Source organism: Salvelinus namaycush, chromosome 24, assembly GCF_016432855.1.
Source record: "Salvelinus namaycush isolate Seneca chromosome 24, SaNama_1.0, whole genome shotgun sequence".
Classification (NCBI taxonomy): Eukaryota; Metazoa; Chordata; class Actinopteri; order Salmoniformes; family Salmonidae; genus Salvelinus; species Salvelinus namaycush.
This window is the reverse complement of record NC_052330.1, coordinates 11,493,618-11,518,654: the sequence shown is the minus strand read 5'-3', so window position 1 is coordinate 11,518,654 and position 25,037 is coordinate 11,493,618.

Here is a 25,037-nt window from a genome sequence, read left to right as displayed (position 1 = left end):
CGCCATTGCAATCTCCAAAGAACATCTCCTAATTGCCTGCAGACCTTTGCAAATCACAGTTTGTACGCAGTCAGTTAGCATAATGTTAGTAGGCAACATGTCTCCTGGCTGGTTTCGGCTGCTTCAATTTCAGACAAAAATACATGTTCTCTGCTCCAGTCAGCTCAACTCATGATTTATGACCCAGATTTCATATAAATACAAATGAATATTTGCCCTACATATTCTAATAGAACAGTGATAAGTGTAGAGACCCTGGAGAATGAATCAATAGTCAGACATCCTGTTTTATCATCCTATGCCAGTGGTTTCTCTCTCACTGTGTCCACATACCATGTGATAATGTTCAAGGACTTGGCATTACCAGTTGCCATTTATTTTGCTGTGTGATGATTGTTTCTGTTTTTCCTTTGCTGGTCAGTTTGGCTAAAACCATGTCTCCTGGCATTTCTGGTGAATCACGGACACAATGAACACAATGAGTTGTCAGCCCACGTTTCCCCAGAATGATGAACAGGAAGGGGTGGGATGACGGCCGTTCTACAGGATATGGCCTATGTACAATCATCTGGAGAGGGCATCTGTTAAATGTTCCATAGACTACTCTGCTTACGTGTGTGCTACTGTGCCCAAATTGGACTGAGACATCGCAATAATAACAAAACAATGGTGGCATTTGGCTGGCATAACAGTTAAACAAAAAAAAAGTATTCTCCATCTCTGTGAGAGAAAAAAAAGAACCCACACTACAACTTGGATACCAGACACATAATCTGGAATGTGTGGAAAATAGGTCCTTTCTCTCTTGAAGCAGTATTCAACATCTGGAACCTATAGAACCATAGAGCGGTCCTTTGCCATGCCACTCTCACAGAATCTCACCGGCTTCGGTCGGTTATCACACTTTTTATTTGTGCCAAAGATCAGAGAGCGCAAAGCACAGACACAGGCATCAGATGCTCACGTTTCCCTCCTCCTCTGCTTCTTGGTCAGGAAGTGAGCAGTGAGTGACCGAGGCTGAGACATCCTGAGGATAATATTTGGTTACTCCTCTTATATCAGGATGTCATGACGCCGCTCCTCCCTTCCCCTTATTCACACAAGCCTACAGACTGTCTCTGGGGAGAGAGAGAAAAGAGAGAGAGAGAGAGAGAGAGAGAGCGAGAGAGCGAGAGAGCGAGAGAGCGAGAGAGCGAGAGAGAGAGAGAGAGAGAGAGAGAGAGAGAGAGAGAGAGAGAGAGAGAGAGAGAGAGAGAGAGAGAGAGAGAGAGAGAGAGAGAGAGAGAGAGAGAGATGCATATAGTGCATTTTGAAGTTCATTGTCAGTTCGACAGGATTCTCAAACGCGCGTTTGAGTGTGTGTGTACACTCGTATACGTCCGTGCCGTGTGTGTGTATGTGTGTGTGCTTGTCTATGTGTGTCAGGCTCCAGAACCTCCTCCTTACACAGTTCCCATGGTGAACAATTCCTGTAGTCCCACAGTGGGGGATGGTTCAGCACCAGCGCAGGCTGTAAACAATGTCTGTTGATAGTGGGTCAATTTTAATGACACTGAGACTGAGAAGGGGAAGTTTGTACGATAGCGTAAACATGCTCTGGGATTACATGCTGAAGCAGTTTCATAATGAGTTTAAGCCTCCCATGTCTTTTGCTGCTTTGCAGGATGGTTGCAGTGAGAGCTGTCAGTAAGGTCCACTCAGCACTTGCTCACAGCTTTCTCTATTCAAATCTTACCTTAAAATTGTAACTATTCACGATACTGACAACGAATCAGCTTCTAGAAAGATATCACCTATGGCTGCAAATATTGAGGCGGCATATTATAATGTTTACCCTATAATAATGCATTAAATCAAGATTTGGCACATAATTTGCGCACAGTTTAAGGCTACACATCATTAAATATGTTGAGAGAAATTACAGACAGTAGCATAAAATTAGCAAAATAGAACTCAATTGATTGAACATGAAATGTTTTTCAGTATAATTAAATAGGCCTATAACCTACTGTAGGCTGCTTATATTTTAACACCTGAGGCAGGTGTTAGTGTCACGTTCGTCGTATACATAATGAGCGGACCAATGCGCAGCGTGAGTAGAGTTCCACATATTTATTAAAGTAAACCTTCAAAAAACAACAAAGAATGAACGAACGTGCAGTTCGTAGCGCACATAGCACTAAACTAAACCAAAACAAAACAAAACAATATCCCACAAAGCATGTGGGAAACGGACCACACTAAGTATGATCCCCAATTAGAGGCAACGATATTCAGCTGCCTCCAATTGGGAACCATACTCACACCAACATAGAAATAGAAACGCTAGAAACCCCCCATGTCACGCTCTGAACCCCGAGGGCTCTCTATGGTTAAGGCGTGACAGTTAGATTATGAGCATTTTCAAGTGCAACGTTAATAACGACGATTTTGAGAAACTTCTCAGAGATTTAATAACCAGTTAAATGTAACTAAATGTAATCTAAAATGTAATCTAAATAATCCCCAAAAGTAATTATTTATCATGAAAGGGCCATAAACAATAACTAGTAATGCTGCATACTCAAAGAAATGTTAAAATCTCACCCTTCTGGTAAAAAATTGTTTTAAGTCGCTGAGGTTTAGTTACTTTTGAGGACACAAGCTCAAGTATACAGTACAAAAATGATATATGCATCATTTTATATGATGTATTTCATATTCAACAAAACTGTATGAATAAGCCTTGAAATGACTTATATGCTTCGTAAATAAAGTATAATCAAATGATAAAACAACTAGCTATAAGATTTCACCTTCCGTATAACTGTAAAATACATATTTGTATGTTTAGTGTTAGAGAAAATGTGCATATTTTCTAAAAGTCTCTCTTGATCAAAACATCTGCCATCGCTGTGAACGCCTCAGAGAGCTAGCTAGCTTGGCTAGCTTGGCTTCCTGAACTCGTTAGGAACTCGCCTTTCATCTCATAATAATCTGTCTGTCTATGACTAACAGAAAGTGTATTTGTTGTTTAAAATCTATGACTTATTTTAGATTAATGGCGATAGATTGATCTTTGAATGTGTTACTATAATGAAACCTCTCTCCTGCTGTGCTACGATGTAACGATTGCGGGCATGTGCTTTGTCAATGGCTGTGATGTAGGGTTCAGCCAGGAGTTGATGGACAGTCGGAAGAGCGAATAAAATGGTAGGAGGGACATCCGGGCTTCAAATGGTTTCAGATTTCACATCCTATGTCACACAGGCTCAGATAAAATACTACTGCGTCCTTGAGAACCAGGGCTATGCTCAATATAAGCAAAAATTACGGTCAGAACCAGAACCACAACCACGCAGGTCTCCTAAAGTACTCTCAGACCATGAGAAACAAGATGATCTGATCTGATGAAACCAAGATTGAACTCTTTGGCCGGAATGCAAAGTGTCACGTCTGGAGGAAACCTGGCACCATCCCTACGGTGAAGCATGGTGGTGGCAGAATCATGCTGTGGTGATGTTTTTCAGAGAGATCATTGATTGAAACCTGCTCCAGAGCACTCAGGACCTCAGACTTGGGTGAAGGTTTACCTTCCAACAGGACAACAACCCTAAGCACACAGCCAAGACAATGCAGGAGTGGCTTCAGGACAGGTCTCTGAATGTCCTTGAGTGGCCCAGCCAGAGCCCGGACTTGAACCTGATCTAACATCTCTGGAGAGACCTGAGAATAGCTGTGCAGCGACGCTCCCCATCCAACCTGACAGAGCTTGAGAGGATCTGCAGAGAAGAATGGGAGAAACGCCCCAAATACAGGTGTGCCAAGCTTGTAGCTTCATACGAAAGAAGACTCAAGGCTGTAATCGCTGCCAAATCTGCTTCGACAAAGTACTGAGTAAAGGGTCTGAATACTTATGCAAATGTAATATTTCAGTTTTTTGGTTTTTGCTTTGTCATTATGGGGTATTGTATGTAGATTGGTTAGAGGAAAAACTATTTAATCAATTTTATAATTAGGCTGTAACGTAACAAAATGTGGAAAAAGTCAAGGGGTCTGAATTCTTTCCAAATGCATTGTATGTGAGTATTTAGTGTAGGAGAGTAAGAATTACTTCCACAACACACTATTCTGTTGTAACTTCTATTATTTAGAAGTACACTAATTCTGTGTTGTTCAAAGTCTTGTCTGCAAAACACTTTCCAGCACACTGTTGACTCTAGGGCATTTTGGCTCTAGTTGTGCTCAACATCTTGCTGGGGAGGACATATATTAGGCTGGAAAACCTGTGTTCATTAGAACGTTACTGCTGACACACAAATCAAATCTAGGACCATGCTGCAGCCACTGATTCAATAGTAGAGGGATGACTACAAATGGTCAGCTGGCTGCTATGGCCCAATAATGCTTTGCATCGTCTTGTGCATTACAAATGGAGCCCCTTAGGGTTCAAACAGGGCAAGGCCGATGCAGCCAGGGCCGGTTCTAGCCTTTGGGGGCCCTAAGCGAGATATGGTTGGGGTCAGTGCTTAATTTGTAAATTGGGAGGTGCCTGAACAAAAAGTGAGCCCAAGAGGGGGGTGACCTGGGGCCCTCTGAGGAATCTGAGATTGACAAAAACAACCTTGTCTTGAATCCATCAATAACCTAGGCATTTTAGTCCTAAACTGACTCACCCAATGATGCGCAGCTCACTCACCTGTGATTGGCCGATGCATTCATGCCAAAAGCGAATATCTTTTGTTTTACTTTGTAAAACAATGCTGTTCAATCAATAGGTCTATTTGGAAGTTGATCACTTGGTAGCCTACAGACAGATTAGTCTTCTCTTTTCAGCAGGAGCCATTTGCTTTCCAACCTGTGTTTCCCTCGTGATTGTATTTGAAATATTGCTTAAAGCCTGTTTTGGCTGCATGCTATTCAAGGAGAGATTTGATGCTCAGTTCCCGACTGTAGGCATACCTTGTGACTGGTCTACACACAATCCACCGCTATGCTATGTTTTTTCCCTTTTTGGCTAAATTATAGGTCTACTCCTGGTGTAGTATTTGGAGTTATTGAATTTATTTCTGAAATACAACAGTAATTCTATAACATTGGCAAATGTATTTCAATTTATCAGAGGGAAAAAAATAATTAGTTAATTATGAACTTCAATGCTGGAGAGATGCGAGTTGCAGGCTCATGTCTATCAGAGCAGAGAGCGGGAGCAAGACAATAGAAAGACACACTTCTCTCTCTTGCCACAGCAATGGCCACACGTTGGTCTATATAGGCTACAATGTTGAGCAAACCATAAACCCGGGCCGGCCCAACACTAATTAATTCTTAGAATGTCAGGCACGTTTTCACATTACATTTTCACATTACAGAGGAGTCAACTTGAATTAACTCTGATTGCTTTTATTAGAATTGCAAACAGTGAAAATAATTTGTCATACCACAAGAGGTAGCGCTTGATGGTTTTTGCGACTGCACTTGAAGAAGCTTTCAAAGTTCTTGAAATTTAGTGGATTGTCTGACCTTCATGTCTTAAAGTAATGATGGGGTGTTGACTCTTTTTGCTTATTTGAGCTGTTCTTGCCATAATATGGACTTGGTATTTTACCAAATAGGGCTATCTTCTGTATACCTTGTCACAACACAATTGATTGGCTCAAACGCATTAAGGAAGGAAAGAAATTCCAGAAATGTACTTTTAACAAGGCACACCTGTTAATTGAAATGCATTCCAGGTGACTACCTAATTAAGCTGGTTGAGAGAATGCCAAAAGTGTGCAAAGCTGTCACCAAGGGAAAGTGTGGCTACTTTGAAGAATCTAAAATCTAAAATATATTTTGATCTGTTTAACACTTTTTTGGTTATTACATGATTCCATGTGTGTTATTTCATAGTTTTGATGTCTTCACTATTATTCTACAAGTGAGAACATAAAAATAAAATAAAAATCCTTGAATGAGTAGGTGTGTCCAAACTTTTAACTGTGTGTCTATGGCCACAACGCAACAAGCTGTAGCCTATATTTGGTGCCCATGCTGCCTAAACTGCGGCCTTCCCAACTGTAGGCATACTGTTAACTGCCAAAATAAAAGAAACACTTGATTAAACGAGGGATACAAAGTATATGTTATGGTGTGGGGTACATTTTGCTGGCATGGTTTAATTAAGTCCACATGAGGAATCTATGCCAAGGTGCATTGAAGCTGTTCTGGCAGCCTAAAACACCCAAAACACTTTATGTTTCCTTAATTTGGGCAGATACCTGTATGTGCTTGGGAAAAAACTTAATCCACAGTTATTTTTAACTATCGAATGAATTAATGAATTCATTTAATTTAATTTTCGTGTTTGAAATCGACAATTGACAACCCATCCTTTATGGGATTAATTGGCACATAAACAAACATTACAATAATTCACTGTGGTAATTCAGTGATAATTCTTCTTCCGGTGTTTGCATCGCCTCATTGCATCGCCTCTGTGGCTAAATTATGCACTCTGGTGTATTTTGAACATTGACAGTGGGTTCCTGTGGTTGGATAAAAAATTTGAATAAGAAAAAAAAAAGTAATCTCGGGCTCAGCCCCATTATTTGTTACTCAATTGACCAATCACATGTATTTATTATGCGTTTATTTTATTTTTTTATTATTCATTTACCCAATCAAGGCAGGGCCCCACAGTTATCCACTTGGGCCCCCTACCTCCTCTCCTCCCCCCATCTGATGATTATCAGAGCGGCCGCAGGCATTAGCAGACTGTCTACACTCATTGACAGAGTCTTCCTGTGGTTGGTGGTTGCAGTAAAAAATAATGCATATAATAGATACAATAATACACCCCCGGTAAACCCCTGCATTAATCTGGCCCAACCAGTGGTATGTTTCCACCAAATGGACTTTGTGCATGATGACGTAGTGCACACAAAATGTACTTTTTCACTTTTTCATGTACCAAATAAAAATCTCAAGTTCAATGTGTTCGCACATGTAGAACGAACAAATTATCTGTCAGCATTTATAAAATTACACCAAAACTTCCTGTTTCCATCACTACTGTCATAAAAAAAGCGATATGATATGACTTTACTCGGGTAAAAACTGTGGATGGAAACGTTAGTCACTGACATAACAAGAAAAAAATTGCTGATGCACAACCAAATTTTGAACTTGCACATAGTGTACTCCACTATTCTAACTCTCAACAGTAAGTTGAGTTGAGCGGCCTGGGACCCTAAGCTACCGCTTATTTAGCTTATGCCTGGAGCCGGCCTTGGAGGCAGCACAGGAGCCGGCACTGGATGCAGCACAGCAATGCTGGTCGAGAATCTGGCTTTGATTTAAAGGATTGTTGGGGATAAACAAATTATGTTGCATGCCTTTTGTACTCTTGATGCATGACAGAAACCTGTTGTGTAGGAGAATGATTTGAGTTATTGGATTTTATGTTGCCACACATACTGTTTGTAAAAATATTTAACGCAAGAAATCTTTTCCAGCTCTTCGAAACAGAAGGTTGACCTAAAATCCCTAGTTTTAAACATATGATATGGTTATTAGCAGTATCGTTAGCATAATAGCCTTTTGCTGTAATGATTTTCTTAATATCCGATAAAGCTAGCTATCCTTAACACACCCAGGACCGCACAAATTACTACCTAATTAAAATCAAATCAAACATTATTTGTTACAGGCGCCCGAATACAACAAGTTTAGAACTTACTGTGAAATGCTTACTTACAAGCCCTTAACCAACAGTGCAGTTCAAGAAAAGTTAAGAAAATATTTTCCAAATAAGGTAAAAAATTATGAAAAGTAACACAATAACATAACAATAACGAGGCTATATACAGGGGATACAGGTAGCGAGTCAGTGTGCAGGGGTACAGGTTAGAGGTCATTTCTACATGTAGGTAGGGGTGAAGTGACTATGCATAGATAATAAGCAGCGAGAAGCAGCAGTGTGCAAAACAAATGGGAGGGGGGTGGTCAATGTAATAGTCCAGTGGCCATTTGATTAATTGTTCAGCAGTCTTATGGGTTGGGGTAGAAGCTGTAAATGAGCCTTTTGGTCGTAGACTTGGCGCTCCGGTACCACTTGCCGTGTGGTAGCAGAGAAAACAGTGTATGACTTGGGTGATTGGAGTCTCTGACAATTTTATGGGCTTTCCTCTGACACCGCCTATTATATAGGTCCTGGATTGCAGGAAGCTTGGCCTCAGTGATGTACTGGGCCGTACACACTACCCTCTGTAGCGCCTTACGGTCAGATGCCGAGCAGTTGCCATACCAGGTGGTGATGCAACTGGTCAAGAGCAGTATGTCCTTAAATTAAATAAAAGTTTTACAGTGTACTCTGGACCTTAGACTCTCTCATAAGAGCTGTCCTGGACAGCATTGTAAGACTATTTAATAACAGATAAGGACATTTGATAGATACCACAGGAGGCTGCTGAGGGGAGGACGGCTCATAATAATGGCTGGAACGGAGCTGATGGAATGGCATTAAACACATGGAAACCATGTGTTTGATGTATTTGATACCATTCCAGTCCAGCCATTACCACTAGCCCGTCCTCCCCAATTAAAGTGCCACCAACCTCCTGTGATAGATACACATCATGACAGAGTGAAATTGAAAAATGGCATGCATACTTAACATTATAGTTCAGATCAAATAAGATGATGAAATGTTGAATGAATACAGTCTGGTTAAGTCTTAATTAGTTTACAAGGTCATGTTTCTTAACTTACTCTCGCTGGCCGCCTAAACAACCATGGGTAGCTCACGGTACCCAAACATTGTGCCGGCTGCTCTAGAGATGTGATTGTGGATCTGCAGTACATTACAGTTTCCACGTGGTGTTTAATGTCAGAACGGACAATGCTTTGGAGGTTGTACGGGACTGAATGGGACTGGGACATGCTGCTCAGTGGATTTCAGCAGGGGAAACAATCGGCATGTGCAGTGAGTTTTTAGAGTTGAGTCATAGGGGGAATTGCAGCCTGTTTGATATAGGGCCTAGTAAAATAGAAAAGGAAACCTGCAATAGATCATACAGGAATGTTGTTTGCACATGTTGTCCACTGCAAGAAAGAGAGGAATGTTGAGACTCGGTTCATAACATTGAAAGTGTTTAAAGGCTTTTCAATCTCTCATGTCCTTTTATTTATTTCTGTTGATGATGAATGTCTCCCCCTCCAAACGCTGCATCAGAGAGCCTGTTTGAACCCGAGCGTGCATGGAAGTAATTGGCGTAATTCACCCATGATCTGATCATCTTGTCGTGAGAAGCGATCTTGATTTTTCTATTCTGCCTGCCTGGGTCTTGTTGAGGATATGGTGGACCATATGAAGAAAAACAGGATACAGAGTTCTCCCAAAAAACTGTCACTCTCTGGCTGGCTGCTGATATCACACTGTTCTAAACTGCACTTTCAGAATATCCAAGACTATATTCACCCAGACCACCACCTCCTCTACAAACAATCAATCTGTCAATCAAACAGTCAGTCAGTCAGCAGTCAGTGCTCTCCACAGGGCCCAGAGCGGGACAGAGAGGCCTGTGTGATTTATACAGCCTGTCAGCCCAGACATAGAGACTGGATGGTCTGAGAAGATCCAGTGTGTCTTATTGAGTCTCCCAGTCTGTGTACGTTCTAACAGTGACAGATGTTTCATTCATACCAACTGGCATCAGACCAGACAGAAGGCTTAATTTAGGAATAGATCCCATAGAGAAAATACATCTGATATGTGTATGTGATATGTGCACTGTATGTACTTTGAATACATAATGATATTTTACTTATTCGGCCCTAAGGTAAATAGGTAGAACATTAACATAACATTAAACTCTATGTTTCGGGAAAGCCCTTGGCATGATCTGTGTGTGTTTCTGTGTGTTCTGTAGACCCCACAGACCGTCTGTCTGACATCTCTCTTTCCGCCTCCGATCACAGTGTCAGCTGAACAGCAACTCTCCCCCCAGGGCCCAGGGTTAAACTAACTGACTGGCATCGTGGCACATGTTGCTGGACGTGCCGATCGGACCTGATTTAACCATCACATGCAACGTCTCTGTGAACATCTGTGTTTTGGTGTCAGGTAGCAGGGACTGGAGCATGAGTTCGCACGTCATCCTAGGATAGAGCAGCCATAGCCCCTGCCTCCACCCTGGCCTGGACAGCACTGCACTGTCAAGACACAGGCAGCTTCAGAAGGCGGAGTAGAGGGCCTGCCAATAAGGTGGACTACACGCACTCCCTCAGAGTTTAGAGCCCTCCACATCGGACGTCATACGCATAAACATTTACATATCTATCCGTACAAAACACGTCCAGAGAAATAAGCAAAGCAATTACACTTCACAGAACATTGCTTCTCAGTTGTATTGTAGGCAAATCGATCGTTCCTGTTGCTGGTGTGGGGGTGGGTATGCTGTCTTGATGTAACAACCTGTGGCCAAACGGACTGGCCAATATTCGGGTTACCATGTGTTCACCACTCACATATTCCCCAGTGCTGGGGAAACACAGTCACTAGTCACGCCAGACCTCACCTAAGCAAAACATAGTCGTAATATTGTGAAATCCAACATTTTCATGTTTCTTTTGGACATAGTTGGTTTTGTTGTGAACTACATCACTGACAACATGCGGACGTCTCCAAACGGAGCAGAGAAAAAATATCAACCCAAGCTGCGTGAGAGAAAGAGTAAACTTTGAGGGAGGGTGGACGATGCCAGGAGGACCCAGCTCTGTCCATCACATCAATTAAGAGGCTAATATGACAAGCTATTGGAAGTGTTTACAGGAGGCAGGCTCTAGTGAATCAAACGTTTATGCATACAGGAATCAGTTTTATTGCTCTAATGCCGGTATGAACAGTAAAAACGAGGCCTTCACCTTGCAGTGGGGATAACTTTATCTGTACTTTAATTCTTCCACGAGGCTGTGAAGGCTGCCCTCCCCCCCATTCCCCCAACATCTGCAGAACACATGACAATGCAAAGTATTTCAGCACCTTCAACACCACCACCTCTTTTAAAAGGCGAGAAAAAACACACTCCCAAAATTAGTTCTGGACAGGAAAAATGTCTGCGAGAGAGTGTGCTGTCTCACGTCAAAATGTTCCAAGAATATTTAGCAGTCTGCAGGCCTTGCACAGACAGTACATCCTCCTTTTCCTTTAATAGCTCTTACCAGGGGTCCCGTAATGAGAAATGATGATGGGAAAGCCACCGTAGATGTGCGACCAATGTGATGTAGGCCTACGTGAGTTCTCATCCTCATCCTGTCTCCTCCAATGAAAGCTGTATCTATTCTTAGCCCAGATATTCATAGCACGAAGGTGAGAGCTGTTTGGCCACTGGTGTGATGTGCAGCTATGAGGCGTGGAGGGGAAGAAGGCCATAGGAATACACCAGGCTCTATTTCCATTGGGTTACTTCATTAGAGGCTAGATTGGTGTCCTGAAAAGACTCCTGCACTGTAACAAAAATCCTGTTGATTTTACGGTAACTTACTGGCAGTAAGTTACTGTAAAAAAAAGTGTAGTATGTTACCGTTTAACAGTAAATAACTGTTAAACCAAAGTTTCTTTTGAATTTACGGTAACATACTGTACCTTTTTTTCTAGGAACTAACAGGTTGCCAGTAAGTTACCGTTAAAACGACAGGATTTTTTTGGGGGGACAGTGTGCTACTGACATTCTTTTCTCAGAATGTTTGTGGAGGATAAATCACCACATAACTACTCGTGTCGTCAATTGGTATACATTGCCAAGAATTTCAAGGTTTAACACTACACATGGAGGTTGAGTGGATTGCTATGACAAAGTGATACACACAGTTGGACCCGTTTCAGTCATAGATGTTCAGCATGGTTGTATCACTGTGTAAGGACCAGATCCAAATAACTCAGGGAGAGAGAGTCTACTCTGGAACAACTAGCCCTCCATTTCGGGGATATTACTATATTTCTCACTCGGGGTCACATCCCGGAAAGTACAATACGATGTAGATAACCCACTCTGACAGGGCTGAGCATCACACACTGTGAGTTATTCAGCAGGCATGAGCTAATGGTGGGGTTAGTAAAACCTCAGCTTGTCTGTCAAAGCATTAGGCTAGATGGAATTGGAGATCAGGATGGCTGATGTTAGCTGGCTCAGAAGCTCATTAGGTGTGCATGCAAAGTACTGCACAACTCTAGAATTCTTACATAACCACATTATTATTGTTATTTCATTTATTCGCCTTGCACTAGATCTTAAACAATATAATCTATTAAGGCACTGTAGATTATTTATAATGAGGGATGCCTGAAGAAAATCGGATGTCTCTGAAATTCAAATGGGGGGGGCTCTCCCTTCAGTAAAATATATTTTTAACTGACCCTCCCTGAACGTTTGAAAAAAAACAAGTGACCTTCCCCTATACCCAAAATAATAACTAAAACATAAAGTGGATAGCAGAGAACATGCCTACTGTTACCCTTACTTCTACGACAGACCAGAGCCTTAGATGCAGTTTAAGAAACCGTTCTTCATTTTGTAAGCATTACATGGCAAAGTAGCCAGATGGTTCTGGATACAGAGACCACCGCGGACAAGGGTAGGGGTGAAAAGATCTCCAATAATAAAAGCACTGCATGAATCTATCGTCTTATTTGCAGTCTGATAAAAAAGAGCCTTTTATAAATGCATTGCATGCAATTCTACATCATGTTACATGACTGGAGACACAACAGAGCATGACAACGAGTGAGCGCATGCTGCAGCACCAGAGATGTTCTATACAGGCGATTGTTAAAAAAGAGGATAGTCTAAGTTTGGAACAGTGCTAAAGTTGTCTATCAACTGTAAAAATTGAGTACAACAGAACCAGTTACAACTGAAGTATCTGATCATTGTCACGTTCCTGACCGGTTTTCTGTTATTTTGTATGTGTTTGACGGTCAGGGCGTGAGTTTGGGTGGGTAGTCTATGTTATGTGTTTCTATGTTTGTTAAAGGGTGACCTGATATGGTTCTCAATTAGAGGCAGGTGGTTTTCATTTCCTCTGATTGAGAGCCATATTAAGGTAGGTGTTTTCACATTGATTGTTGTGGGTGGTTGTCTCCTGTGTCTGTGTTTGTCGCGCCACACGGGACTGTTTCGGTTTGTTTGTTTGTTCGGTCGTTCGTTTTGTGTAGTCTGTTTTCCTTGTTCATACGTTCTTCGTTACATGTAAGTTCTTACGTTCAGGTCAGTCTACATTCGTTTTGTTATTTTGTTTAGTATCAAGTATAGTTCGTTTTTTGTCTTGTTTAATAAATATAATGTCAAACTACCACGCTGCATATTGGTCATCTGATCCGTCTCGCCTCTCCTCGTCCGAGGAGGAGGAAGAGCTAGAGAATCGTTACAGAACCACCCACCGAACCAGAACCAAGCAGCGTGAGTTCGAGCAGTGGCCTACGAAACAGGAATCCTGGACATGGGAAGAAGTATTGGAGGGAAAAGGACACTGGGCTCATATTGGGGAATATCGCCGCGCTCGTGAGGAGATGGAAGCAGCGAGAGCCCAGGAGCGGTGGTATGAGGAGGCAGCAAGGAGACGTGGCTGGAAGCCCGCGAAGAAACCCCAAAAATGTCTTGGGTGGGGGCTAAGAGGTAGTGGGCCAAGGGCAGGTAGGAGACCTGCGCCCACTTCCCAGGCTAACTGTGGAGAGCGGGAGTACGGGCAGACACCGTGTTACGCAGTAGAGCGCACGGTGTCTCCTGTACGTGTTCATAGCCCGGTGCGGGTTATTCCACCTCCCCGCACTGGTAGGGCTAGATTGAGCGTTGAGCCGGATGTCATGAAGCCGGCCCTACATATCTGGCCACCAGTACGTCTCCTCGGGCCGGCATACATGGCACCAGCCTTACGCATGGTGTCCCCGGTTCGCCTACATAGCCCGGTGCGGGTTATTCCACCTCCCCGCACTGGTCGGGCAACGGGGAGCATTCAACCAGGTAAGGTTGGGCAGGCTCAATGCTCAAGGGAGCCAGTATGCCTGCACGGTCCGGTATTTCCGGCGCCACCTCCCCGCCCCAGCCCAGTACCACCAGTGCCTACTCCACGCACCAGGCTCCCAGTGCGTTTCCAGAGCCCTGTTCCTCCTCCACGCACTCTCCCTATGGTGCGTGTCTCCAGCCCAGTGCCTCCAGTTCCGGCACCACGCACTAAGCCACCTGTGCGTCTCCAGAGCCCTGTACACACTGTTCCTTCTCCCCGTACTCGTCCTGATGTGCGTGCCCTCAGCCCGGTGCCACCAGTGCCGGTACCACGCACCAGGTCCATAGTGCGTTTTGAGAGTCCAGTGTGCCCTGTCCCTGCTCCCCGCACTAGCCTGAAGGTGCGTGTCCTTAGCCTGGTGCCTCCAGTTCCGGCACCACGCACCAGGCCTACAGTGCGCCTCATCCGGCCAGAGCCATCCGTCTCCCCAGTGCCATCTGAGCCATCCGTCTCCCCAGCGCCATCTGAGCCATCCGTCTCCCCAGCGCCATCTGAGCCATCCGACTCCCCAGCGCCATCTGAGCCATCCGTCTCCCCAGCGCCATCTGAGCCATCCGTCTCCCCAGCGCCATCTGAGCCATCCGTCTCCCCAGCGCCGTCTGAGCCATCCGTCTCCCCAGCGCCATCTGAGCCGCCCGTCTGTCCCGAGCCGTCAGAGCCGTTAGTCAGTCAGGAGCCGCTAGAGCCATTCGTCAGTCAGGATCTGCCAGAGCCGCCAACCAGACAGGATCTGCCAGAGCCGCCAACCAGACAGGATCTGCCAGAGCCGCCAACCAGACAGGATCTGCCAGAGCCGCCAACCAGACAGGATCTGCCAGAGCCGCCAACCAGACAGGATCTGCCAGAGCCGCCAACCAGACAGGATCTGCCAGAGCCGTCAGCGAGCCATGAGCGTCCAGAGCCGTCAGCGAGCCATGAGCGTCCAGAGCCGTCAGCCAGCCATGAGCGTCCAGAGCCGTCAGCCAGCCATGAGCGTCCAGAGCCGTCAGCCAGCCATGAGCGTCCAGAGCCGGCAGCGAGCCATGAGCGTCCAGAGCCGTCAGCCAGCCATGAGCGTCCAGAGCCGTCAGCCAGCCATGAGCGTCCAGAGCCGTCAGCCAGCCATGAGCGTCCAGAGCCGTCAGCCAGCCATGAGCGTCCAGAGCCGTCAGCCAGCCATGAGCGTCCAGAGCCGTCAGCCAGCCATGAGCGTCCAGAGCCGTCAGCCAGTCATGAGCTGCCCCTCAGCCCAGAGCGGCCATTTATCCAGAACTGCCCCTCAGTCCAGAGCTGTCTCTCTGTCCGGAGCTGCCCTTCAGTCCAGAGTTGCCCCTCTATCCTGAGCTACCTCTCTACCCTGACCTACCTCTCTGTCCTGAGCTATCTCTCTGTCCTGAGCTACCTTATCCCGGTGCTGCCCCTTGTCCCGGTGCTGCCCCTTATCTTAAGGTTACCATTTAAATTAAGTGGGTGTAAAATGAGGGTGGTCATTCTAAGGGGGAGACGTAAGCTGGGATTGACTATGGTGGGGTGGGGACCTCGCCCAGAGCCTGAGCCACCACCGTGGTCAGACGCCCACCCAGACCCTCCCCTAGACTTTTGGTGGTGCGTTCGGAGTACGCACCTTGAGGGGGGGGTTATGTCACGTTCCTGACCGGTTTTCTGTTATTTTGTATGTGTTTGACGGTCAGGGCGTGAGTTTGGGTGGGTAGTCTATGTTATGTGTTTCTATGTTTGTTAAAGGGTGACCTGATATGGTTCTCAATTAGAGGCAGGTGGTTTTCATTTCCTCTGATTGAGAGCCATATTAAGGTAGGTGTTTTCACATTGATTGTTGTGGGTGGTTGTCTCCTGTGTCTGTGTTTGTCGCGCCACACGGGACTGTTTCGGTTTGTTTGTTTGTTCGGTCGTTCGTTTTGTGTAGTCTGTTTTCCCTGTTCATACGTTCTTCGTTACATGTAAGTTCTTACGTTCAGGTCAGTCTACATTCGTTTTGTTATTTTGTTTAGTATCAAGTATAGTTCGTTTTTTGTCTTGTTTAATAAATATAATGTCAAACTACCACGCTGCATATTGGTCATCTGATCCGTCTCGCCTCTCCTCGTCCGAGGAGGAGGAAGAGCTAGAGAATCGTTACAATCATCAATGAATTTGAGAAAACGGCATAATTTTTTAAAACACATATCTTCATGTAGGCCTATATGCACTTGTAACTTTTTTTCATTTGGGAAACTATCATTTTCTTATTTATTCTACTTTATTCCTTTATATTGTTGTTACAAAATGGATTTGTGTTGACTGTGAATAGGGAATCGGAATATAAGAGCATCTCCTAGGCTACTTTAACAAACTAGGCATGCAAAGCTCAATGCTTGACACTCAAACCAAAGTCTGGACAAACTCGTGTTTCTAAAAGTGAATTCAAAGGCATTGTATAATGACTGAATAGCCCAATCAGGCATTTTACATTTCATTATTACTTAATTCTAAGTAATACTTAAAAAAAAAAAATTCTACACAGCCTAAATGTGAAAAATATACGCATGTTGTTGAAGTGCTGTTGTTGTTGAAATGCTGAACGCTCCTGCCAGCTTGTAGCATGTCACAAACACTTCACAAATAATTTCTTAAACGGCAAGCTGTAGGCTTGAAATAATAAACTCAGCAAAAAAAGAAACGTCCTCTCACTGTCAACTGAGTTTATTTTCAGCAAACTTAACATGTAAATATTTGTATGAACACAAGATTCAACAACTGAGACATAAACTGAACAAATTCCACAGACATGTGACTAACAGAAATGGAATAATGTGTCCCTGAACAAAGGGGGGGGGGGTCAAAATCAAAAGTAACATTCAGTATCTGGTGTGGCCACCAGCTGCATTATGTACTGCAGTGCATCTCCTCCTTGTGGACTGCACCAGATTTCTTGCTGTGAGATGTTACCCCACTCTTCCACCAAGGCACCTGCAAGTTCACAGACATTTCTGGGGGGAATGGCCCTAGCCCTCACCCTCCGATCCAACAGGTCCCAGATGTGCTCAATGGGATTGAGATCCGGGCTCTTCGCTGGCCATGGCAGAACACTGACATTCCTGCCTTGCAGGAAATCACGTACAGAACGAGCAGTATGGCTGGTGGCATTGTCATGCTGGAGGGTCATGTCAGGATGAGCCTGTAGGAAGGTATCGCTTGAGGGAGGAGGATGTCTTCCCTGTAGCGCACAGCATTGTGATTGCCTGCAACAACAAGCTCAGTCTGATGATGCTGTGACACACCGCCCCAGACCATGACAGACCCTCCATCTCCAAATCGATCCCGCTCCAGAGTACAGGCCTCGGTGTAACGCTCATTTCTTCGACAATAAACGCAAATCTGACCATCACCCCTGGTGAGACAAAACCGCGACTCGTCAGTGAAGAGCACTTTTTGCCAGTCCTGTCTGGTCCAGCGATGGTGGGTTTGTGCCCATAGGCGACGTTGTTGCCGGTGATGTCTGGTGAGGACCTGCGGTACAACAGGCTTACAAGCCCACAGTCCAGCCTCTCTCAGCCTATTGTGGAGAGTCTGAGCACTGATGGAGGGATTGTGCGTTCCTGGTGTAACTCGGGCTGTTGTTGTTGCCATCCTGTTCCTGTCCCGCAGGTGTGATGTTCGGATGTACCGATCCTGTGCAGGTGTTGTAATTCGTGGTCTGCCACTGCGAGGACAATCAGCTGTCCGTCCTGTCTCCCTGTAACACTGTCTTAGGCATCTCAATTGCAATTCATTGCCCTGGCCACATCTGCACTCCTCGTGCCTCCTTGTAGCATGCCTAAGGCACGTTCACGCAGATAAGCAGGGACCCTGGGCATCTTTCTTTTGGTGTTTTTCAGAGTCAGTAGAAAGGCCTCTTTAGTGTCCTAAGTTTTCATAACTGTGACCTTAAATGCCTACTGTCTGTAAGCTGTTAGTGTCTTAACGACCGTTCCACAGGTGCATGTTCATTAATTGTTTATGGTTCATTGAACAAGCATGGGAAACAGTGTTTAAACCCTTTACAATGAAGATCTGTGAAGTTATTTGGATTTTTACGAATTATCTTTGAAAGACAGGGTCCTGAAAAAGGGACGTTTCTTTTTTTGCTGAGTTTAATAATATAGCCTAAATAATTCATTTAAATTCTTTCTTAGGCTACTTGACTTGCTTCTGACTGATTTTGATTTAGTTTGTTGTTCAATAGCCTGTTGAAATGTTGAACGTCAAATGATAGTGACAGAATCACACATTACTTCCCAAGTAAAGTAAATATTTTGTCTCCTTGGCTATAGACGGTTGTAGCGCAGCCTTTGAATGTCATAGAAACAAACCAAATATATCTCAAAGGCATCGTAGTCTCCTCAGTTTGTTTCTAGCATAAAGCATTGCGAACTAAAGAGTTCTTATAGATCAATTTATATAATCTGATCTATATAAAAAAATCTACATAGTCTGGACACACTTACTCATTCAAGGGTTTTCTTTATTTTTAATATTTTCTACATTGTATAATAATAGTGAAGACATCATAAACTATGAAATAACACATATGGAATCATGTAGTAAGCAAAAAAGTGATCAACAATTCAAAATATATTTTTTATATTCGAGGTTCTTCAAAGTAGCCACCTTTTCGCTTGATGACAGCTTTGCACTCTTTTGGCATTCTCTCAACCAGCTTCATGAGGTAGTCACCCGGAAGTTAGGGGTGGTATATAGAAGATAGCCCTATTTGGTAAAAGACCAAGTCCATATTATGGCAAGAACAGGTCAAATAAGCAAAGAGAAACGACATTCCATCATTACTTTAAGACATGAAGGTCAGTCAATATGGAACATTTCAAGAGCTATGAAAGTTTCTTAAAGTGCAGTCGCAAAAACTATCAAGCACTATGATGAAACTGGTTCTCATGAGGACCGTCACAGGAAAGGAAGACCCAGAGTTACCTCTGCTGCAGAGGATAAGTTCATTAGAGGTAACTGCACCTCAGATTGCAGCCCAAATGAATGCTTCACAGAGTTCACGTAACAGACACATCGCAACATCAACTGTTCAGAGGCGACTGCGTGAACCAGGCCTTCAGGGTCGAATTGCTGCAAAGAATTCACTACTAAATGACACCAATAAGAAGAGGAGACTTGCTTGGGCCAAGAAACATGAGCAATGGACATTAGACCGGTGGAAATCTGTCCTTTGGTCTGATGATTCCAAATATGATATTATTGGTTCCAACCGCCTTGTCTTTGTGAGATGCAGAGTAGGTGAACGGATGACCTCCGCATGTGTGGTTCCCACCATGAAGCATGGAGGAGGAGGTGTGATGGTGTGGGGGTGCTTTGCTGGTGACACTGTCTGTGATTTATTTAGAATTCAAGGCACACTTAACCAGCATGGCTACCACAGCATTCTGCAGTGATACGCCATCCCATCTGGTTTGCGCTTAGTGGGACTATCATTTGTTTTTCAACAGGACAATGACCAAAAACACACCTCCAGGCTGTGTAAGGGCTATTTGACCTAGAAGGAGAGTGATGGTGCTGCATCAGATGACCTGGTCTCCACAATCACCCGACCTCAACCCAATTGAGATGGTTTGGGATGAGTTGGACCGCAGAGTGAAGGAAAAGCAGCCAATAAGTGCTCAGCATATGTGGGAACTTCTTCAAGACTGTTGGAAAAGCATTCCTCATGAAGCTGGTTGAGAGAATGCCAAGAGAGTGCAAAGCTGTCATCAAGTCGAAAGGTGGCTACTTTGAAGAATCTAAAATCTAAAATCTATTTTGATTTGTTTAACACGTTTTTGGTTACAGCATGATTCCATATGTGTTATTTCATTTTTTTTTTTACAATGTTGAAAATATAAAAAATAAAGAAAAACCCTTGAATGAGTAGGTGTGTCCAAACCTTTGACTGGTAATGTATGTTAAGCTAACAATGCCACAATACCCTCACATACCCTCTCAATTTGAACCTTGTTTTACATTTTTATTTATTTATTTATTTATTTCACCTTTATTTAACCAGGTAGGCCAGTTGAGAACAAGTTCTCATTTACAACTGCGACCTGGCCAAGCTGATAATTTTAGAAAGAGAGGGTCCAGATTGTCTAGCCCAGCTGATTTGTAGGGATCCAGATTTTGCATCTCTTTCAGAACATCAGCTTTCTGGATTTGGGTGAAGGAGAAGCGGGGGGGCTTGGGCAAGTTGCTGCAGGGGGTGCTGAGATGTTGGCCGGAGTAGGGGTAGCCAAGTGGAAAGCATGGCCGTATATATGTATAAAAATGCTTGTTGAAATTATCGATTATCGTAGATTTATCGGTGGTGACAGTGTTTCCTATCCTCAGTGCAGTGGGCAGCTGGGAGGAGGTGCTCTTATTCTCCATGGACTTTACAGTGTCCCAAAACTTATTGGAATTAGTGCTACAGGATGTTTTTGTGCTGGACAAAGGCAGTCAAGTCTGGGGTGAACCAAGGGCTATATCTTTTCTTAGTTCTACATTTTTTGAATCGGGCATGCTTATTTAAGATGGTGAGAAAACGACTTTTAAAGAGCAACCAGGCATCCTCTACTGACGGGATGAGGTCAATATCCTTCCAGGATACCTGGGCCAGGTCAATTAGAAAGGCCTGTTCGCTGAAGTGTTTTAGGGAGCGTTTTACAGTGATGAGGGATGGTCGTTTGACTGCGGACCCATTACACACGCACGCAATGAGGCAGTGATCGCTGAGATCCTGGTTGAAGACTGCAGAGGTGTATTTAGAGGGCAAGTTGGTCAGGATGATATCTAAGAGGGTGCCCATGGTTACGGATGTATGGTTGTACCTGGTAGGTTCCTTGATAATTTGTGTGAGATTGAGGGCATCTAGCTTAGATTGTAGGACGGCCGGGGTGTTAAGCATATCCCAGTTTAGGTCACCTAACAGTACGAACTCTGAAGATAGATGGGGGGCAATCAATTCACATATGGTGTCCAGGGCTGAGGGGGTCTATAACTGTCACGACTCCTACCGAAGGTGGCTCCCCTTCCTGTTCGGGTGGTGCTCGGCGGTCGTCGTCACCGGCCTACTAGCTGCCACCGATCCCTTTTTCCCTTTTCTGTTGGTTTGGTCTGATTTGTTTCTCATTTGTACTTTTAGTTTGGCTATTTAAGTCGGTAGGCCCGCCTGCTCTTTGTGCGGGCTTGTTTATTCCCACTTTGTATGTGGGGTAGTGCAATCTGGGTTTGTTTCTTGTTTTGGGCATTTTGTTTTATGACGCTCAGTTTCGTTGTATGTACTATTTTGCCCGGTGCTGATTAAAGCGCTATTCAGAACTTTCTGCCTCCTGCACCTGACTCCGCACCCACTACGCCTAAGGTTGTTACAGAAGCCCGCAACCTCCGATGGAGTCAGCAGGAGCAGCGGCCACCCCCCTTCCATCGATGGAGGAACGCGTTCTCCATCACACCACTATCCTCCATCGGATTGGGTCAGCGATGGACCAGATGATGGAGAGAATGGACCGATGGGAGAGGAGTGATCTCCCCACTTCACCTCTGGTTCCTCCAACGAGTCCACCTACTCCACCCCCAGTGTCCGGCTCCAGCGCACTTCGTATTGCGCCGCCGAGGGAGTACGATGGAACGGCGGCGGGGTGCCAGGGGTTTCTCCTCCAACTTGAGTTGTACCTGGCTACCGTGAGGCCGACTCCCTCGGGGGAGGAGAGTGTGAGCGTCCTCATCTTCTGCCTGACGGGCCGAGCTCTGGAGTGGGCCAATGCTGTCTGGAATGGCCCAGACTCGGCGAGGGAGCATTATCCAGAGTTCACCCGCCGTTTCCGGGCTGTATTCGACCACACTCCGGAGGGCCGAGTGGCGGGTGAGCGACTATTTCACCTTAGGCAGGAGACGAGGAGCGCGCAGGACTTTGCGTTGGAGTTCCGGACCTTGGCTGCTGGGGCTGGGTGGAACGACAGGGCCCTGATGGACCACTACCGTTGCAGCCTCAGGGAGGACGTCCGCAGGGAGCTAGCTTGTCGGGACACTACTCTCTCCCTAGACGAACTGATAGACATGTCTATTCGGCTGGACAATCTGCTAGATGTCCGCGGGCGTTCAGAAAGGGTCCTGTCAGTTCCACCTCCTAGCCCTCCCGCTCCTATTCCTATGGAGTTAGGGGGGGGCTGCTTCGAGGGGTACCGGAGGAAGAGGCTCCTCCTGCACCAGCTGTGGTCGGAGAGGACACACGGCCGAACGGTGCTGGAGGAGTCCTTCTGGGAGTCGAGAGGGCAGGCAGAACACTTCTAAGGTCACCCCAGGTGAGTCAACATCAAACTCACTCAGAGCCCCCTGTAGGTCTCATGTTTGTATAAAAAAAATCCTTGATTTTTTCCCCTTCTTCCCAGCATAAGGCGCTAGTCGATTCAGGTGCAGCTGGGAACTTTATGGATCACGGACTCGCCCTCAAACTGGGAATTCCGTTGGTGCCGATAGATCCCCCCTTCTCTGTGCACTCCCTAGATAACCCGGCCATTAGGGTCAGGGCTGGTCAGGGAGGCCACGGTTTAACTGGACATGGTGACGCAGGGGGATCATAGGGAGCTGATTAGTCTCTTCATTATCAATTCACCTGCGTTTCCAGTGGTGCTGGGGGTTCCTTGGCTGGCCAGTCACAATCCCAGGATTTCGTGGAGACAGGGGGTTCTTCAGGGGTGGTTAGAGGAGTGCTCAGGTAGGTGTATGGGAGTTTCCATTGGTGCCACGCCATTACCACCTCATCGACAGGGGGATTGTGCGATAAACCTCCAGGTAGACCCTGCGCTTCCCAAGAGTCACGTGTACCCATTGTCACAGGAGGAGACGTTGGCTATGGAGACATATGTCACGGAATCTCTGAGACAGGGGTACATTCGGCCCTCCATTTCACCCGTCTCCTCGAGTTTCTTTTTTGTGAAAAAAAAGGAGGGAGGTTTGCATCCGTGTATTGATTATAGAGGTATCAATTCCATCACGGTGGGGTTTAGTTACCCGCTACCTCTCATCGCTACGGCGGTGGAATCATTTCACGGGGTGTGTTTTTTCACAAAACCGGACCTCAGGAGCGCATTTAATCTGGTGCGTATTCGGGATGGAGACGAGTGGAAAACCGTGTTTAGTACCACATCGTGCCATTATGAGTACCTCGTCATGCCGTATGGGTTAAAGAATGCTCCAGCCGTCTTTCAACCCTTTGTAGACGAGATTCTCAGGGACCTGCACGGGCAGGGCGTGGTTGTATATATCGATGATATCCTGATCTATTCCGCCACACGCGCCGCGCATGTGTCTGGTGCGCAAAGGGCTTGGGAGACTGCTGGAGCATGACCTATACGTCAAGGCTGAGAAGTGTGTGTTCTCCAAAAGAGCCGTCTCCTTCCTGGGTTATCGCATTTCCACCTCGGGGGTGGTGATAGTGTGTGACCGCGTTAAGGCCGTGCGTAATTGGCCGACTCCAACCACGGTGAAGGAGGTGCAGCGGTTTTTAGGGTTTGCCAATTACTACCGGAGGTTTATCCGGGGTTTTGGCCAGGTAGCGACCCCAATTACCTCACTGGTGAAGGGGGGGCCGGTGCGTTTGCGGTGGTCGGCAGAGGCTGACAGAGCTTTCAATCGGTTGAAGGCACTGTTCACAGATGCGCCCGTTTTGGCGCACCCGGACCCTTCTATAGCGTTCATAGTGGAGGTGGACGCGTCCGAGGCTGGGGTGGGTGCCGTGCTATCATAGCGTTCGGGTACGCCACCGAAACTCCGCCCCTGCGCTTTCTTTTCGAAGAAGCTCGGTCCGGCGGAGCTTAACTATGATGTGGGGGACCGGGAGTTGTTAGCTGTGGTAAAGGCTCTGAAGGTGTGGAGACACTGGCTTGAGGGGGCTAAGCACCCTTTTCTCATCTGGACTGACCACCGGAATCTGGAGTATATCCGGGCAGTTAGGAGACTGAATCCGCGTCAGGCAAGGTGGGCCATATTCTTCCCCCGATTTAGGTTTACCATCTCGTATAGACCAGGCTCCCTGAATACTAAGGCCGACGTGCTGTCCCGTCTCTATGACACGGAGGATCGGCCCATCGATCCTACTCCCATCCTTCCAGCATCTAGGCTGGTGGCACCGGTGGTATGGGAGGTGGACACGGACATTGAGCGGGCGTTACGGGTGGAACCTGCACCTCCACAATGTCCTACAGGTCGTAAGTACGTGCCACTTGGTGTTCATGATCAATTGATTCGGTGGGCTCACACACTACCTTCTTCGGGTCATCCTGGTGTGGCGAGGACGGTGCAGAGTCTTACGGGGAAGTACTGGTGGCCCACCTTGGCTAGGGACGTTAGGTTCTATGTCTCTTCCTGTTCGTTGTGCGCCCAGAGTAAGGCTCCTAGGCACCTTCCTAGAGGGAAGTTACAGCCCCTCCCTGTTCCACAACGGCCGTGGTCTCACCTGTCGGTGACTTCCTTACCGATCTTCCCCCGTCTCAGGGGAACACCACGGTTCTGGTTGTTGTGGATCGGTTTTCTAAGTCCTGCCGTCTCCTCCCGTTGCCCGATCTCCCTACAAACTGCGGAGGCTCTATTTACCCACGTCTTCCGGCACTAGGACCGGCCAGGGGAGTGGTCTAGGTACGTACCATGGGCGGAGTTAGCCCAGAACTCACTCCGCCACTCCTCCACGGACATGTCACCATTCCAATGCGTGTTGGGCTACCAGCCGGTCCTGGCGCCGTGGCATCAGAGTCAGACCGAAGCTCCTGCGATGGAGGAGTGGGTGCAGCACTCCAAGGAGACCTGGAGGGCCGTCCAAGAATCCCTCAAGCAAGCAGGTGGACGGCAGAAGAGGAGCGCTGACCGCCACCGCAGTGAGGCCCCCGTGTTCGTACCGGGGGACAGGGTCTGGCTCTCGACCCGAAACCTACCCCTCTGCTTGCCCTGCCGGAAGCTGGGGCCGCAGTGTGTGGGGCCCTTCAAAGTCCTGAGGAGGATAAACAAGGTGTGTTATAGATTACAAC